The sequence below is a fragment of the Aquarana catesbeiana genome, linkage group LG11, assembly GCF_042186555.1.
Source record: "Aquarana catesbeiana isolate 2022-GZ linkage group LG11, ASM4218655v1, whole genome shotgun sequence".
In the NCBI taxonomy this organism is placed as follows: domain Eukaryota; kingdom Metazoa; phylum Chordata; class Amphibia; order Anura; family Ranidae; genus Aquarana; species Aquarana catesbeiana.
Window position 1 is genome coordinate 35,091,491 of NC_133334.1, and position 12,905 is coordinate 35,104,395.

The window sequence follows — 12,905 nt, forward strand, 5'->3', positions numbered from 1 at the left end:
AACGCTGCCACTGTGCCCATCAAACACAGCCACTGTGCCCATCAATCGCAGCCACTGTGCCATCAAACGCAGCCACTGTGCCCATCAAACGCAGCCACTGTGCCATCAAACGCAGCCACTGTGCCCATCAAACGCAGCCGCTGTGCCCATAAAACACAGCCAATGTGCCCATCAAAGCTGCCACTGAGCCCACCAAACACAGCCACTGTGCCCATCAAAGCAGCCACTGTGCCATCAAACACAGCCACTGTGCCCATGAAACGCAGCCACTGTGCCCATCAAACACAGCCAGTGTGCCCATCAAAGCTGCCACTGTGCCCACCAAACACAGCCACTGTGCCCATCAAAGCTGCCACTGTGACATCAAACACAGCCACTGTGCCCATCAAACGCAGCCACTGTGCCCATCAAACGCAGCCACTGTGCCCATCAAATGCTGCCACTGTGCCCATCAAACGCAGCCACTGTGCCCATCAAATGCAGCCACTGTGCCATCAAGTGCTGCCACTGTGCCCACCAAACACAGCCACTGTACCCACCAAAGCTGCCAGTGTGCCATCAAATGCAGCCACTGTGCCCATCAAACACAGCCACTGTGCAATTAAACACAGCCACTGTGCCCATCAAACGCAGCCACTGTTCCCATCAAAAGCTGCCACTGTGCCCATCAATCATTTCAATCTGTAATTTCTTGTTCTTCAATTACTTGCTTTTCAAGGTCGTGTTATTTTGTAATGTTTAAACACTGATTTTGTTGGAAGTACCAAATATAGCCTTATTGATAATTTGCATTTTTATTCTCATGTGTGATTGTGTAGACAGGGCCCCAGTGCACTGTATTGCCCAGGGGCCTATAATGCTTTTAAGATGGCCCTGTCTGTACTTGGGGATGATTTGGGGGTAAAGCTCTGTACTTGGGGATGATTTGGGGGTAAAGCTCTGTACTTGGGGATGATTTGGGGGTAAAGCTCTATACTTGGGGATGGTTTGGGGGTAAAGCTCTATACTTGGGGATGGTTTGGGGGTAAAGCTCTATGATTTGGGGGTAGAGCTCTGTACTTAGGGATGATTTGGGGGTAGAGCTCTGTACTTGGGGATGATTTGGGGGTAGAGCTCTGTACTTGGGGATGATTTGGGGGTAAAGCTCTATACTTGGGGATGGTTTGGGGGTAAAGCTCTGTACTTGGGGATGATTTGGGGATAAAGCTCTGTACTTGGGGATGATTTGGGGGTAGAGCTCTGTACTTGGGGATGATTTGGAGATAAAGCTCTGTACTTGGGGATGATTTGGGGGTAAAGCTCTGTACTTGGGGATGATTTGGGGATAAAGCTCTGTACTTGGGGATGATTTGGGGGTAGAGCTCTGTACTTGGGAATGATTTGATGGTAAAGCTCTATACTTGGGGATGATTTGGGGATAAAGCTCTGTACTTGGGGATGATTTGGGGGTAGAGCTCTGTACTTGGGAATGATTTGATGGTAAAGCTCTATACTTGGGGATGATTTGGGGGTAAAGCTCTATACTTGGGAATGATTTGGGGGTAAAGCTCTATACTTGGGGATGATTTGGGGGTAAAGCTCTGTGCTGGGGGATGATTTGGGGGTAGAGCTCTATACTTGGGGATGATTTGGGGGTAGAGCTCTGTACTTGGGGATGATTTGGGGGTAAAGCTCTATACTTGGGGATGATTTGGGGGTAAAGCTCTGTACTTGGGGATGATTTGGGGGTAAAGCTCTGTACTTGGGGATGATTTGGGGGTAAAGCTCTATACTTGGGGATGATTTGGGGGTAAAGCTCTGTACTTGGGGATGATTTGGGGGTAAAGCTTTGTACTTGGGGGGGGGGGGGTTGGGAGGAAAGCTTTCTACTGGGGTGGGGGAATTTGGGGGAGAGCTCTGTACTGAGGGGGGATTTGGGGAGAGCTCTGTACAGAGGAGTCATTTCCAGATAATGCTGTACTGTGGGAATGAGGGGATTGGGGGGTATTTTAGTACTGAAGGATGATTTGGGGGTAGTGCACTGTATACTTGGGGGTAAAACACATGTCCTGTGTGGAACATCCCTGCTGGATTAAATAGAACATTTTAGGATATATGGCTTAGCATCATGAAGCTTTACATCTGTCAAGTAATGGATCCCCAAAGTATCGTGGAGTGGATACGGCATAGGACCTGAGAGCGGTACTATGGACACATGAGTTTAATACTGGAATTTTATGGGCTGGAATGTAACACTTTCACTTTTCTTGTACATTAGTGTCCATAAATTAGCCAAGTTTATGCTTATTTAGTAATTTATTGAGTGCAGAAACTGTAAATTCTTATGTTGTCTGATTTCAGGAGCTGATACATAAATTGTATGAAACATTACCAGATACAGACGACGCCAACCGATCCCACTAGGTGAGGAACATTTTTTAAGAGCGTGATAAAACATGACGAGATATGGTGATGAAAGATTTAAATTCAAAAGTATTATTCAAATTCAATGTTTTTAGAAGGTCCATTTGCTTTCCAAAATCCCTTACTCATCTTTCAGTAATGCACTGCAGTCATTCTCTTATATATTGGGTTATGACTGTGCTACTACTAAGTAACCAGTCAGTAGAAAAACAGGTTTGGTGCTTTCTAGCTAAATCTTAGATTTTTGTAATGGAGAACAAGAAGAATGGGGTCATCCAAGGACGGGGAGAAAGATTCCTAGAGTTGGCAGGAAAAGGATCAGAAACTATTGTAAGAACATCAACCCAGTTGAGTCCCCAAGAAGTCTATTAAGCTGGCATGTCACTTATAAACCACAAATTCCACTTTTAACTGACGCTATAGCAAACACTGCCTCACCCAGGGTTGGTGTTGGGGGGGGGGCAAACTGGGCAATTGGCTCCTATTTACAGAGTTGACATATTTGTGTTAGGCTGATGATACCATGAGGTGTTCTATTGCTTCTTTGGGAGCCTTGCTATGTACACGTTTCACTAAATTTAAGCGCTCTTAACAACTTCAGCCCCGGAAGATTTTACCTCCTTCCTGACCAAAGCACTCTTTGCAATTCGGCACTGCGTCGCTTTAACTCACAATTGCGCAGTCATGCGCAGATGCTTTACCCAAACAAAATTTGCGTCTTTTTTTCCCACAAACAGAGCTTTCTTTTGGTAGTATTTGATCACCTCTGCGGTTTTTATTTTTTGTGCTATAAACAAAAAACTTAGTTTTGAAAAAAAATATATATTTTTTACTTTTTGCTATAATAAATATCCCCCAAATTTAAAAAAAAATAAAAAATTTTCTTCATCAGTTTAGGCCAATATGTATTCTTCTACATTTTTTTGTAAAAAAAATCGCAATAAGTGTATACTGATTGGTTTGAGCAAAAGTTATACCGTCTACAATCTTTGGGAACGATTTATGGCATTTTTATGGCGTTTTTATTCATTTAATTTTTTTTACTAGTAATGGCAGTGATCTGTGATTTTTAGCGGTATTGCAACATTGCGATGGACAGACTGGAGACTTTTGACACATTTTTGGGACCGTTGACATTTATAGAGTGACTGCCCACTGCTCACTCCTCCTCCCTAAACTTCCTGGGACCCCTCCCAGCCCTTGGCCACCTCCACCTGCCTTAAAGGGCTCTGATGACTTGTATCCCCTAACTGCCTGTCCTACTGTTCACCTCTGTCATGCTGTCCCTCCACTCATTTCTTTTTCTTTCTTTTTGCTCCGGGACTCCCTAACTGATGGGACAATAGTAAGTCAAGTAAGTGGAAGGGCCAAACCTCAGACAGTAAACTTCCAGTGGCTTTTTGGAAGACACTGAAACGTTTGTGCAGGCACCTCTAGGCACCACCATTTTAGTCCTATTAAAGGTTTAGTACCTTTAAACTATAAACACATGTACTTTACATCACCCTATGTTGTTAATACTGACTGGCATGTTACATTATCACGGTGATAGAATCCTTCCCCCAATATTGCGTGGAGGATTATGTGACTTTCATCACATTTACATGCTGATGTCTTGCTCGTAACCTGGAGGGGGAGATGGCATCCTTTTTCTAATGGGAATCGGTTAACATTTCACTGCATCAGTATTCAAAATGTATTTTATTTATTTTACCCAGCAGCTTAATGGTGCACATTATCAGAGCAATTCTTTTCAGCAAAAACAATAGCCGAACCGTAGTGTAGTGATTTGTTTTCTTCATTTAAAATTAATACTGTTCCGTAATATGCTACAAAGTCATATTGCCCTTGCCCGGGCTTTAAATCATCCCCGGGGAAGAATAACTGGAGTCTGGTGTGTGTGTGTTGGTTCTGTTTCCTGTTTGGGTAAAGTCTGAAATCTTTTCTTCATCTTTCTGAAAAATGAGATTTGAAAACGAATCAACTTCACAAATAGTAGTATTATTTACTATGCCTTTTTTTACTTTGTGCCTGCACCTTGCCATAGTTAACCACTTGCCGACCGGTGAACGCCGATATATACGTCCTCACTTTGAGGATGCATATCGTTGTTATGGCAGCAGCTAGCTGCCATAACCCCGGTATCTCCATGTTCGGCTGGCGGTTGGCTACAAGATAAAAGTGGTCTCTGCGGCGGATTCACCACAAGATCACTTTTATCGGTGGCGGAAGAGGGCCACCCCCCCTCCCGCCTTGCTCCGATGCCCTTCCACCGCTTAGCGGAGCCGTCGGCAGCGGCGGAGACAATCTGGTCCTCTCACTGGCTGTACATGGAGACGAGTGAGGGGAAGATGGCCCCCACCCATCTCCATGACACTGCAGGGCGGAAGCGATGTTTTTATTTTTTTTTATTGCATTTTAGTGTAAATATGAGATCTGAGGTCTTTTTGACCCCAGATCTCATATTTAAGAGGTCCTGTCATGCTTTTTTCTATTACAAGGGATGTTTACATTCATTGTAATAGGAATAAAAGTGACACATTTTTTTTTTAAACAGTGTAAATAAAAAATAAAAGGTAACATAAATAAGAAAAAAAAAATGTTAAACGTGCCCTGTCCCACCGAGCTCGCATGCAGAAGCGAACGCATACGTGAGTATCGCCCGCATACGTGAGTATCGCCCGCATATAAAAACGATGAAAATGGTGTTCAAACTACACATGTGAGGTATCACCGCGATCGTTAGAGCGAGAGCAATAATTCTAACCCTAGACCTCCTCTGTAACGTAAAACATGCAACCTGTAGAATTTTTTAAACATCGCCTATGGAGATTTTTAAGGGTAAAAGTTTGACGCCATTCCATGAGCGGGCGCAATTTTGAAGTGAAGCATGACATGTTGGGTATCAATTTTTTTTTCAATTATCTTTCACAATATAAAAAAAAAAATTGGGCTAACTTTACTGTTGTCTTATTTTTTTATTCAAAAAAGTGTATTTTTTCCAAAAAAAGTGTGCTTGTAAGACCGCTGTGCAAATACGGTGTGACAGAAAGTATTGTAACGTCCGCCATTTTAATCTCTAGGGTGTTATAAAAAAAAATGTATAATGTTTGGGGGTTCTAAGTAATTTTCTAGCAAAAAAAAAAAAATGTTTTTAACTTGTAAACAACAAATCTAAAAAAGAGGCTCGGTCCTTAAATGGTTAAAGGGCTAAATTTACCAAAGTGGCTGTTATTGGAAGCCCGGTTTTATACTTTTTGACCCAGCAAAGATAGCAGCATTGCTTTACTGTCTTTTGGGGTGAGTAGCCCTAATGGGAAGGGGATGGGGAAGGCAGGACTTTTTTTTCTCGGAGAATAGGTGCAGGAACTCCCCCCTTATGAGTCACCCCTTTTCTCCTCCCCCCTACCCACCCCCGAGTACTGTCCCTTGGTTCCTATCCCGACCCACCTCCCACTACCACCCCTTTTAGACCCCTTTCACACTGGTGCGGTTTTCAGACCCTTTAGCGCTAGAAATAGCCTCTGAAAAGCGCCTCCCATTCATTGCAGTGTGTCTTTTCACACTGGGGCGGAGTGCTTGGGGGACGTTATGAAAAGTCCTGTAAGCAGCAACTTTGGGGCGGTTTGGGAACGCTGTATTTAGCGCTCCCAAAATGCCCCTGCCCATTGCAATGAATGGGTGACGCTTCCAAAGCGTCTTAAAAGAGATTTGAATGGGTTCTGTCTGCCTAGGAAACGATCGAAGGGTCCTGACGGACATCGGGTCCGTCGGACCTGCTGATTGGCTCCCGCTGTGTCCAATCACAGCGGGTCCCCGGTGGCGCGCGCACGTGGCCCAGAAGAAAAAAATCACGTACAGGTACATGATTTTGCAAAGGCCACCCTGCTGCAGTATATGTACGTGGGGCAGTCCTTAAGCGGTTAATCTGCTCAACAAGTTGGCCAAAAAAAAAAAGCATAACGAGCACAAAACGCAAATCGCGGTAAAATCACGGCAAAAACACGACATGCTTTTCTGCAGCTCCTCCATTGAGGTCCATGGAACCAAAAATGCAAAAAAAAAAAGCACTGTTCTAAAAAGTCCCCGACACTTTCCTAAAATGCAGTGGCTGAAAAAAGCATAGAGGTGTCTCATAGGAAACCATGTTAAATGGGCTGTAGTGCGTTTCTGCAAAATGCACCAAAAAAAACGCCTAGGTGTGAACCAGGCCTTAGGAGATCTCTTCCAATACTGACTCAAAAGTAATATAAGCACTATAGGGGTTCATTTACTAAAGACATATACACTGTGCACTCTGCAAGAGCAGCTGCGTAAATGAGCAGAGGCTCTGCTGCCTTCCATCATCCAATCAGGTGCAAGCAAAAATGCAGTTTTTTTTATTTACCTTGCATGTGATTGGGTATTCTATGCAAAGTGACGTTTTACTTCATTTACTAAGCTCTGGAGCAACTGTCATTAGTACAGTGACAGTGAATATTATTTAGCACTGATCACTGTATTGGTGTCACTGGTTCCCAAAAAAGTGTCAAAATGTCACTTATCTGATTTGTCATTCGCAATGTCGCAGTCCCACTATAAGTCGGTGATTGCCGCTATTACTAGTAAAAAAATATATTATTATCAATAAAAATTCCATAAAAATATCCCATAGTTTGTAGACGCTATAAGTTTTGCGCAAACCAATCAATATACGCTTATTTGGATTTTTTAACAAAAATATGTAGAAGAATACATATTGGCCTAAATTGATGAAGAAATTTGATTTTTTACATTTTTTTTATTGGAAATGTTTTAGCAGAAAGTAAAAAAGATTGTTTTATTTTCAAAATTGTCAGTCTTTTTTCGTCCATAAAAAAAAAAAATAAAAACTGCAGAGGCAATCAAATACCACCAAAAAAAGCTCTATTTGTGGGGGAAAAAGGACATAAATTTTATTTGTGTACAGCGTCGCTGGAACACGCAATTGTAAAGTAACGCAGTGCCGTATCGCGAAAAAAAAAAAAAAGACCTGGTCATGAAGAGGGGCTGAGGTGGTTAAAAAACACAAAGCGCAAATCGCGGCACAATTACGGCAAAAACACACTACACGCTTCCCTGTTTCATCTCTATGGAAGTCTAGATTCTATGGAACCATAAAAGCAAACAGTGAACGTGTCCCATAGGAAACCATGTTAAATGGGCTGTAGTGCGTTTCAGTAACCAATCAGCTTCTAACTTCAGCTTATTTAACCACTTCATTATACGTCAGCAGGTCAGCACGTTCCTGCAAATCGCCATAGGTGTACGTCGGCTCCTTTAACCATTTCATGACTAAGCCTATTTTTGAAATGTGGTGTTTACAAGTAAAAATCCATATTTTTTGCTAGAAAATTACTTAGAGTGCCCAAACATTATATATATTTTTTTTAGCAGAGAATCTAGAGAATAAAATGGAGATTGTTGCAATATTTTATATCACACGGTATTTGTGTAGCGGTGTTTTTTAAATGCAAATTTTTGGAAAAGGGACACTTTCATGAATTTTAAAAAATCCAAACACTAAAGTTACTCCAATTTTTTTGTATAATGTGAAAGATGATGTTACGCCAAGTAAATAGATACCAAACATGTCACCCTTTATAATTGCACGCACTCGTGGAATGGCGACAAACTACGGTACCTAGGAATTTCCATAGGCGATGCTTTAAATTTTTTTTACGGTTACCAGGTTAGAGTTACAGAGGAGGTCTAGGACTAGAATTATTGCTCTCGCGCTGATGATCGCAGCGATATCTCACATGTGTGGTTTGAACACCGTTTACATATGCGGGCGCAACTTCCGTATGCGTTTTCTTCGCTGTGCGAGCTCGCGGGGACAGGGGTGCTTTAAAAAAAATTTTTTTTTTTATTTATTTATTTATTTTTTTTTTTATACTTGTAAATTGTGTTTTAAAAAAAACTTTTTTTTTAAATTTTATTGCTGTCACAAGGAATGTAAACATCCCTTGTGACAGTAATAGGTGGTGACAGGTACTCTTTATGGAGGGAGACCCCCGATCCCTCCTTTGCACTTCACAGTATTCAGATCGCCGAAAACGGCGATTCTGAACACTGTATATTTTTTTAGAACCGGCGCCATTGGCAGCCGAGTAAACGGGAAGTGACATCATGACGCCCCAGCCGCTGAAGGCGGCCGATTGGACACCGGGCTTCCCGATCGCACGGGAGGCCAGGTAAGAGCGGTGGGAGGCGGCGGGAGGGGGGATGTCCCCTCCTGCTCCTCCGGTATAACAGGCGAGCGGCTTTTAGCTGCATCGGTTGTTATACTCGGATAGGCGATCGCCAGCTCTAAACAACGGTATCGTGATGATGCCTGCAGCTGCAGGCATCATCCCGGTATAACCCCGGAAAGCCGAGTACGCAGATGTGCGTACGGTCGGCGGGAAGGGGTTAAGGAGCCGTAGCAGCCCCCTGCTGTACGGCGGGGGAACCTGATGCTCGGCTCCGATGTCCCCCGGCCAAGTATTGCAACAACCGTCATTTTATTCTCTAGGGTGTTAGAAAAAAAATGTATAATGTTTGGGGGTTCTAAGTAATGTTCTAGCAAAAAAAAACTGTAAACAACAAATTTCAGAAAGAGGCTCGGTCCTTACGTGGTTAACCGGTTTCCGACCGGCTCACGCCAATATACGTCGGCAGAATGGCATGTGCAGGCAGATTAACGTACCTGTACGTTGCCCTTCAAGAATCACGCAGGCGCCCGCCGCAACCTCCGTGAGTGTGATTGCGGGTCAGCGGGGATACCCGCGATCATCTCACGGCGAGGAAGAACGGGGAAATACTAATGTAAACAAGCATCTCCCCGTTCTGCCTGGTGATCAGTGTCATGTCACACATAGCCACGCCCCCCCCCACAGTTAGAATCACTCCCTATGACACACTTAACCCCTTCACTGCCCCCTAGTGGTTAACCCCTTCACTGCCAGTGTCATTTACACAAGAATCAATGCATTTTTATAGCACTGATCGCTGTATAAATGACAATGGTCCCAAAAATGTGTCAAAAATGTCCGATGTGTCTGCCATAATGTCGCAGTCCCGATAAAAATCGCTGATCGTCGCCGCTAGTAAAAAAAAAAAATTAAAATAAAAATGCCATAAAACTATCCCCTCTTTTGTAGACGCTATAACTTTTGCGCAAATCAATCAATAAACGCTAATTGCGATTTTTTTTTACCAAAAATATGTAGAAGAATACGTATCGGCCTAAACCGAGGAAAAAAAAATTTTTTTTTTTATATATATATATATTTTTTGGGGATATTTATTATAGCAAAAAGTAAAAATTAATGCGTTTTTTCTTTTTAAATTGTCGCTATTTTTTTATTTATAGCGCAAAAAATAAAAACAGCAGAGGTGATCAAATACCACCAAAGAGAAAGCTCTATTTGTGAGGAAAAAAAGGACGTCAATTTGTTTGGGAGCCACGTCGCACGACCGCGCAATTGTCAGTTAAAGCGAAGCAGTGCCGAATCGCAAAAAAAGTGCTCTGGTCTTTGGCCAGCCAAATGATCCGGGGGCTTAAGTGGTTAAGTGAGCTATGACAATAAAACCTGGAAGCTGATTGGTTACTAGGCTCAGCTGCACCAGATTCCGTGTACACCAGTTTTAGTAATTCTCCCTCTTTATCTTATACCAAAACAAAATTGTGCTGTGATAAAGTAACACCAAAAAATGTCCATCCCAACATACAAACCATCAAGAAACTGCCCCAGATAAATTCAATTTAGTCTCTTCTGTATTTTCGGAGAGCGTGTAAAACATTCCAGTGCATGCTTCTGATTCTCCTGTTTGGCGGAATTCCTATGCTGGTCACATGCATTTCAAATTAGAGGACATGCTTTGGCTCTCTCAGCATCCTTCTTAACCCACCGCAATGCATTTGTCAAACCGACCACATTACAGATGGTGCTGGATGCATTTTAAAGCATTTATAATGTGTTTACATTGCCTTTCCATCTCTGTTGGATGCAATTATAAGCTTTGTCAGTTACAGAAATAGGTATGGATATAGGTCGGGAAATACAGTATCACTGCAAAGCAATGCAATGAAAACGCATTTCATGATGTATTTAGTATTTTCCAAAGCATTAGAGTGTAGATGTAAAGAACAAGAGGGTGCAAACTCCCCCCCCCTGTGCATTACCACCAAACTATTCATTAAAACCCCCACAGCGAAAAGAATATTCACAAACATATACAAACCAGCAGGCCTACTTTGTCCCCCTATTCTCTCTCTCTCCTCTTTTAATTTTTTTTTTCAAATATAAAGTTCCTCTTTTAATTTACTCTTTATTAGACATGTGCAATTCGTTTCGTTCTGAATTCGTTTTTTAACGAATTTCGACAAATTCGTTAATTCGGAAATATCCGAATTAACGAAGACCCGTTTAAAGAATTTTTCCAAATATTCGTAAATTCGAAAAATTTGTACATTAGTAAATTCATACATTCGTACATTCATAAATTCGTACATTCGCACATTAGTAAATTAGTGAATTCGTAAATTTGGAAATTTGGAAATCTGAAATAATAATTAACTAATAATAACTTAACTATTACTAGTAACTATTAAATTATAGGTATTGTAATTTCCTTTCAAATTTGGCTGTTAGTGAACGTAACACATACAAATTTATCCGAAGTTACGAATGATCCGAAATAACGAATGCCGTATCCAAACGAATGGAACATAATGAATTGATAATAATAAATAACAATAATAATAATAAAAACTTTTTATTATTATTATTTATTGTTAATTTGTTCCGTTCCATTCGCTCGGTTGCAGCATTCGTTTTGGATAATTTGTAACTTCGGATAAATTCGTATTTGTTACATTCACTAACAGTCAAATTTGAAAGGAAATTACAATACCTGTAATTTAATAGTTAGTTACTATTTCAGATTTTAAAATTTTCGGGTTTTTGGATTTTCAAATTTCGAATTTACAAATTTCCGAATTTTCTAATTTACAAATGTACGATTTTACGAATGTAAGAATGTATGAATTCACAAATGTATGAATGAACGAATGTACGAATTTACGAATGTGCGAATGAACGAATTTACAAATTGTAATCATAAAAAATGACCTGAAAAACGAAAAAAAAAATAAACTAATGAAACGAAAACGAAAATGAACAAATTTTTTGGCTGTGCACATGTCTACTCTTTATATAGTTCTGGTAGCAGAACTTTTATTTCCTTGGTTATCATTATACCAATTGTATATAGTTCCAATATGTAGTATAATGCTGCGTACACACGGTCGGACTTTTCGGCTACAAAAGTCCGACAGCCTGTCCGACAGACTTTCGACGGACTTTTGTCAGACTTTTGGCGGACTTTTGGCAGACTTGCGGCAGACTTTCTTACGAACGGACTTGCCTACATACGATCACACAAAAGTCAGCCAGATTCGTACGTGATGACGTACACTGGACTAATATAAGGAAGTTGATAGCCAGTAGCCAATAGCTGCACTAGCGTGGGTTTTTGTCCGTCGGACTAGCACACAGACGAGCGGATTTCTGGGTCCGGCGTAGTTACGACGTAAAGATTTGAAGCATGTTCCAAATCTAAAGTCCGTCAGATTTGCGGCTGGAAAAGTCCGCTGAAAGTCCACTGAAAGTTCGGGGAAGCCCACACACGATCGGATTGTCAGCCAGCTTTAGTCCGTCGGCGTCCTTCGGACTTTTGTAGACGAAAAGTCCGACCGTGTGTACGCGGCATTAGATTTTAGATTCTATAATATATTTTTTTTTAATTTAAAAAATATACTCTTGATAATAATTTAGACCTTTTTTTTTTTTTTTATCTGAGGTCATCTTATATTAACCTGGTCTAAGTAGATTTTATCCTCCCTTATACAATGTATGACGCAATCTTTTGAGTAGTTAGATCCATGCTAAAATAATTTTAGTTAAATGTTGGAACTACAACTCAATTTTATTACCATATATGTGATCTTTTCTTTTGCTGCCGCCATATGTACTTATGTATACTAATTGTTAAAATTTAATAAACAAATTTGACAAGAAAAAAATAAAAATAAAATAAAAACCTGCAGGCATGTAACAGATGCATCAGCGATACGTCCCATCATTGGACCATCTGGTTTGGTTGGACCTCAGCTCTGAGGAAGTCTCCCGAAAAGTGTCAAATTTAGACATGTGCAATTCGTTTCGTTCCGAATTCCTTTTTTTTTAACGAATTTTGACAAATTCATTCATTTGGAAATATTTGAATTAACGAAAAAAAAATTGTGAATTCGTCAATTTGAAAATCCGTAAATTAGAAAATTCAAAAACCTGAAAATTGGAAAATCTGAAATACTACCTAACTAATAATAACATTACTATTACTAAATATAAAATTATAGGTATTGGAATTTCCTTTCAAATTTGGCTGTTAGTGAACGTAACGAATACGAAATCGAGACTCATCAGACCAGGCAA

At 40.9% G+C, this 12,905-nt stretch overlaps 1 protein-coding gene across 6 annotated transcripts in view; it reads left to right on the plus strand.

Annotated features, from left to right (window-relative positions):
• LRRC4C (leucine rich repeat containing 4C) overlaps positions 1-12,905 on the plus strand; it is a 1,257,118-nt gene that overhangs the window by 951,000 nt on the left and 293,213 nt on the right. For 5 of the 6 annotated variants that reach the window (XR_012236485.1, XM_073604174.1, XM_073604175.1 and 2 more), the window contains one exon: positions 2,341-2,403. The exons of the other annotated variant lie outside the window; for it this stretch is intronic. The gene's annotated coding sequence lies outside the window, so the exon portion shown is untranslated. The remainder of the gene's footprint in view (positions 1-2,340; positions 2,404-12,905) is intronic. 6 annotated transcript variants of the gene reach the window in all.